Source organism: Tenrec ecaudatus, unplaced genomic scaffold (genome assembly GCF_050624435.1).
Source record: "Tenrec ecaudatus isolate mTenEca1 unplaced genomic scaffold, mTenEca1.hap1 Scaffold_268, whole genome shotgun sequence".
NCBI lineage: Eukaryota > Metazoa > Chordata > Mammalia > Afrosoricida > Tenrecidae > Tenrec > Tenrec ecaudatus.
Window position 1 is genome coordinate 328,726 of NW_027458855.1, and position 6,605 is coordinate 335,330.

A 6,605-nucleotide genomic window follows, 5' to 3' on the forward strand; every position below is an offset into this window, starting at 1 on the left:
CTGGGACTTAAACTTAATTCTAGTCCCAATCTATGAACAATTTGTTCTTGTGATATGGCCCTGGTTGTTGCTTGCTTTCATTAGGAGATCACTGAGGATATGGGTGCTGTAGCAAAGACCTCGACGCTAATCCATTCTAGAAGGAATTTCGAGATATGATGCAGTAGAATTCCAAAGCAATTTTTCCCATAAGAAATAACTGAAAACAGATTAATCCGTTATCAACCATCAAGTTTTTACCCCAACCTTGCCTTTTTTTACAAAACATTACACAGAAACTTCACAGTAAATAAGTTCAGAGTTAAATAATATAATTTAAATAAGAAACACAACGTTAAAAACAGTTTTTTTGTTTGGGGTGTTTTTTTTTATGGTAGCATGCTCACCTCAGCCCCCTTGGTGGTGCATGCAGATGTGGAAGGTGGGAGTGACAGGGGAGAGAGAGCAGGGAAGGGAGACAGGGGGAGAGGGAACAGGGGAGAGAGGGACCAGCAGAGAGAGGATGGTAGGAGAGGGGAGAGGGCCAGAGGAGGAAGGACGGGGAGAGAGCGATGTCTTTCTTTCTTTTAAAAATACTTTTATTGGGGGGCTCTTACAAGTTTTGTATCTGGATCTAGAGTCATTGTTTGGAAGGGGAGTCCCCTTCCGTAAAATCAACCGGTAGTTGCTTTTCAGGAGTTTTTTCCCTTCTTAGCCTTTCTTCACTAGGACCTGGCTGGCTTTCTCTTTAAAAAAGCTGTCTAATGTGGTCTACTATTGGCATTTCCTTAACTACTTTCTAAAAGAGTTTACTAATTATCCTTAACAATATTGATAACAAAGTTAACGAGTTCCTTATCATCATGAATCTTGTCAAAAACTCATTCTTATGACCAGTTATTTTAATCTAAAAACTGTACAAAAGTCACAAGAACTAAGAAAATTATAGAAAAACGCTTGGAACACAGCCACAAAAGGTTTAAACAATGTGTACTAACAACACCAACTAAAGCAGAGTGAAACACAAACTGCTTTTGTTTACAAAAACCACGTGTATCAGTTCAGATTGCACTGTTTTGTTCCAGCTCTGATGAAAAATGTTCTTGACATTCCAATTTTGTTGAGTACTGATGAGGTTGAATACTGGGGGTTCTACTGTATTGACATTTTCACTGTTAAGTCCACCTTCCATGAACATGGGACAGTTTTGCATTCATGTAGATTTCTTTGGGTTACTTATAGTAGTGTTCTGTATTTTTCTTTGCTCAGGTCTGTTATGTATTTTGTTATGATTATTCTTAAGTATTTCATTTTTTGTATGGTGACTGTATATCATAGTTTTCTTGATGTCGCCATTGAGAGTTATCTCAGTTGGTTATACGGGAATCTAATTTATTTCTGTTTATTAATTTTGTATCCTGACACGTTACCAAACTCCTCGATTATTTCCAACAATCTTTCTGTGGAATCCTTGAGGTTCTCTATATGTAGGATCATGTCACCTGAAAGTAGTGAGAGTTTCGATTCTTCTTTGCCTAATTTGATTCTCTTGATTTCTTTCTGTTTTCTAATGATTCTGGATAAAACTTTGAACACAATGTGGTATGAGTGGTGATAGGAAACATCCTTGTCAAGTTGACATGGAGACTCTTTTCCGTTTTTCCCCATTGAGCCTGATGTTAGCTGTTATTTTTTTTTGTATATGGTTTTTATTATGTTGAGGACTTTGCTTTCTAATCCTATATATATTTAATCATTTTATTAGAGGCTCATACAACTCTTATCTCAATCCATACATACATCAATTGTGTAAAGCACATCTGTACATTCATTGCCCTCATCATTCTCAAAACATTTGCTCTCCACCTAAGCCCCTGGCATCAGCTCCTCATTTTTACCCCTCCCTTCCCACTCCCCCCTCCCTCATGAACCCTTGATAATTTATCAATTATTATTTTGTCTTATCTTGCACTGTACGACATCTCCCTTCACCCACTTTCCTGTTGTCCGTCCCCCAGGGAGGAGGTTATATGTTGATCCTTGTAATCAGTTGCCCATTTCCAACCCACCCTCCTGGTATCACCACTCGTAGGACTGGTCCTGAAGGGATCATCCTCCCTGGATTCCCTGTGTTTCCAGTTCCTATCTGTATCAGTGTACATCCTCTGGTCTAGCCAGATTTGTAAGGTAGAATTGGGATCATGATAGTGGGGGGTGGGGAGGAGCATTTAGGAACTAGAGGAAAGTTGTATGTTTCATAGTTGCTAAATTTCACTTTGACTGGCTCATCTCCTCCCCGAGACCCTTCTATAAGGCGATGTCCAGTGGCCTACAAATGGGCTTTGGGTCTCCACTCCGTACTCCACACCTGATTCACAATGATATGATTTTTTGTTCTGATGATGCCTGATCCCTTCAACACCTCATGATCACACAGGCTGGTGTGCTTCTTCCGTGTGGCCTTTGTTGCTTCTGAGCTAGATTGCCACTTGTTTATCTTCAAGCCTGCAAGACCCCAGACACTGTATCTTTTGATAATATTTTGGTTTTCTTCACCTTTTAGGTCATTTTTATCACTTGGTCTTCTAATATTTGGGTCATGAGATATTTATCTTTGGGATCACAAACTCTTGTTTCTATTTTGTTTTTTCACAGTCTTATCTAGTTCTAATATTTTGGTGCATAACTTTTGTATTTCTATTTGGAGTTGTTGAATTATTTTTAGCTTTTCATTCATTTTGTCAGAATTATCTTTTAGAGAAATTGTGGTCTCCATTATAGTCACTTGTTTTTTCTCTATTTCTATAAATCCTCCACCTCCATTCCCTTAAAGTAACTGAAACCTGTCATTTCTGTAATCTCCCACATGGGAGGATGCATGGTCTTCTCCTCCAGGAGCTCCTCTAGGTCCACATCTGTATGTATTGGAGTTAACTGGATTATCCTGTTTCTGCAAGTTGTAGAGATTGACTGTTGTCTCCCAGGCGTGCTTTTAAAAAATATTTCTTAATACAGAGCAACCCCCATACCTGTTGTGGAACATGAGTAATTAAAGATGACCATGCAATTCAGCACTAGCCCACCCCCAGCAGGAGCCAAAGGCAGAAAGCAGTTTACTTTTGCCTTCATCAAAGTCCCACTTTGAGGCTGGCTCCCAAGTCACCAGGGAGTGTCAGGTAATGATCCATCTTACCAACAGGATGGAGTAGAGAATGAACTATTTAGAACACAACATTCTGAAGATTGTATGTCAGTGCTGGGCCCAGTTTCTATTTTGCGTGGGCCAGAGAGCCAGGCAAGTGACAACACTTTGGATCCTGGGCCTGAGGACTCACCACTGAGCTGAGTGTCTCCCCTAATGCAAGTCTTTTCAATTCTGCACCTGCCCAGGGTTGGTTAATCTTCAGATGGCATTGAAGGAGTTCTGCCACAATCCATTCCCCCAAATTCAAGCCAGATGCCGGAAGTCAGTGCAAAGCAGACCTATTTTTTTCTTATCCGGCTGATAGGCAATGAGCCCGTCTAGAATGCCTCAGTCTAGAATACCTCAGTCCCAGGAACCCTCTGCATACTTCCAGTCCAGGTCTGACTTAACCTCTCCCCAGTTGGGGAAGTGGGTCAATTGTGTTGGGAGGGAAGTAGATGGTGATCAGCTTACTACTAAGGTCCAGAAACATTGGGACAGGGCAGAACAACTTGAATCAGAGGCATCCTGCTTGGCAGCACAAAATTCACACTTTTGATTTTTGGGATCTTTTGTTGTCAATTGCTCCCTCTGCAGTGCTGAAATATAATTAACAGGGACTTGAACTTCTCAGACTACCGTAAAATTTCCGCTATTTCTTGGAGAGGGATTCAGAGTAGGTCTGATTATGTGTTGGGTCTCACTCATTAGTTTTTCTTATTGAGGTGTTGCAGAGTTCTATCGATTTTAGTTCCTTGTCTATTGTGTCATTGCTATAGATTTTTTCCCAGTCCATAGACTCACATTTTACTCTTTTGATAATGTCTTTTGATGTGCAGAGGGGTTTTTAACAGGTCCCACTCCTTTATTTTGACTTCCACTGTGTGTGCTTCCTTTACTATACTTGGTACTCTGTCATAGAGCCCTTAAGTTTGTCCCAGTTTTCTCATTGATGATTCTGTTACCTCTGCGGTTTACATTTCAGTTTTTAATCCATCTTGAGTTCATTTTTGTGTATGGAGTGAGGTTTCGTTCTTCTGCACATGGAGATCCAATTTATGCAACACCATTTGTGGTAGAGAGTGTCCTTTTCCCACTTAAGGATTTTGGTCTTTTTTTTGAAAATCAGTTGTCTGTAGAAGGATGATTTTATTTCTGGGTTTTCTTTTCTATTCCATTGGTCTATGTATCTGTCATTTTACCAGGTTGTGTTGACTTTGTGGCTTTTTAATAGGTTTTGAAGTTGAGTAGTGTAAGGTCTACGACTTTGTGAGGTGTTTTTTATCCTGGGTCCCATCCCTCTGTATATGAATTTGGTCATTAGTTTCGCCATTTATATAAAGAATGAAATTGGGGGTTGGATTGGCTTTGCATCGTATTTGTAGATTATCATACATAGTATTGACATTTTCACAATATTGAGGGTTCCTATCCAAGAACAAGAGATATTTTTCCATATGTGTAGGGTTCTTTTGGTTTCTTGTAGCTATTTTGTACAGAATTTTTGGTTTTTGGTTAGGTTTATTCCAAAGTATTTCATTTTTTGATGACTTTTATAAGTGGTATTATTTCCTTGATGTCTTTTTTGAGCTCTTTTCACTAGTATATAGAAATCCAATTGATTTCACTGCTTGTTAATTTTTTATCCTGCTATTTTACCAAATCCCTTAAGGGCTAATTGTTTCCAACAGTCTTTTTGTGGAGTTGGGGGTTCTATAAAATTATATTGTCTGAAAATGGTGAGACCTTCACTTTTTCTTAGCCAAGTTACATTGATTGTTTTTGTTTTCTAATTGTTCTGGCTAAGACTTTGAACATGAGGTTAAAGAAGAGTAGTGCTAGAGGGTGTCCTTGTCTATTTCCCATTCTCATGCAAAATGTTTCAGTTTTTCCCCATGAATGGTATTGGCCCTAGGATTTTTGTATGTGGTCATTATTATGTTGATGAATTTTCCTTCAATTCCTTTTTTATTGAGTGTTTTAATCAGAAATGTGTGTTGGGTCGTGTGGCGGAGCTGAGTGAGCATTGCTGCAATGTTCTGAGAGTTTGGGCTAGCTTTGGTCACTCTGCTCTGGTTGTGGTGCACTTGCTATGCTTCCTGTGGGCAGGCAGTGACCTGAGCCTAATGTGGGCTGAGTGCAAGGGCAACACCCAGAATGGGAGCTGATTGATATGACGGTGTGGGTTCCCGGGGTATCAAGTGTAACTGGTGAGGAGTTGGCTTACCAGCTATCTAAACTAGGAGTTTCTCTTGTGATACCCACCAGAAAAATGGACAAGCTGAAGGGGTGAAACAAAAATGTCTTGAGAATGGCAATTTAAAAGGAAAAGATGTACTTATTTTGCCCCTTGACCTAATGAACATAAAATCCCATGAAGTGGCCACCAAGGCTGTTCTCCAGGAGTTTGGTAAAATTGACATTCTGGTCAACAATGTTGGATGATTCCAACGTCCTTTGTCCATGAACACCAGCCTGCATGTCTACAGAGAGCTCATGACACTTAACTAACTAGGGACCGTGTCCTTGACAAAATGTGTTCTGCCTCACATGATCGAGAGGAAGCATGGCAAGATTGTCACTGTCAATAGCATAATGGGTATAGTGTCTGAGCAGCAAGCATGCTCTTCGGGTTTTTTATTTTTAATAGCCTCTGAACTTGCTACATATCTCAGTATTATCATTTTTACCATTTACCCAGGACCAATACTGAAGTCAAATATTGTGATGAATGAACTGAAGAAGTCATGAAGCCTTTAGGTAATGATGGAGACCAGCCCTTCAAGATGGCAACCGGTCATTTTGCCCAATTGATTTTAATCAGTATGGCCAATGATTTGAAAGATACCTGAATCTCTGATCACCCGTTTGTTTATTACATACTTGGGCCAATACATGCCAACCTTGACTGGGTGGCTAACCATAAAATTAGGAAAGAGGAGAATTGAGAATTTTAAGAGTGATGTGGATGCTGACACCTATTATTTTAAATCCTTCAAGAAAAATCACAATAAAAAGAGCAATTTGGATTTTTCAAGCCACTAGAGAGAGATGGAAACCACAAAAACAATTTTCTTATGCACTGAAGACTAATGTATGGTTTCAATTTTTAATAGATGTAAGTTTTACTTCAACATATAACAGATGAAGAAAGCATGACAAGAATCTTATCACAAAAGTAATAATAACACCTATTCCTGGACAAAGAATATTTTAAAATAATACACAGAATTTCCCAAATGACTGCATTTTGAAATGGTAAACAGGACTCTAGAAACCATCATTTATTAAATGCATGTTATATGCAAAAAAGGTTGTTGGTGTCCAATGCTCTTCTGCACATATTTATATGATCTGCTTCTTTTTTGTCTTATGTGGTGGATTACAATGATATTTTTCAAATGCTGTACCATCCTTGCATCCTTACTATCAATCCTACTTT

General features: G+C 39.1%; 1 pseudogene; it reads left to right on the forward strand.

Annotated features, from left to right (window-relative positions):
• Positions 1 to 378: 378 nt before the first annotated feature.
• On the forward strand, positions 379 to 6,208 carry LOC142436430 (dehydrogenase/reductase SDR family member 7 pseudogene; annotated as a pseudogene).
• Positions 6,209 to 6,605: the final 397 nt, after the last annotated feature.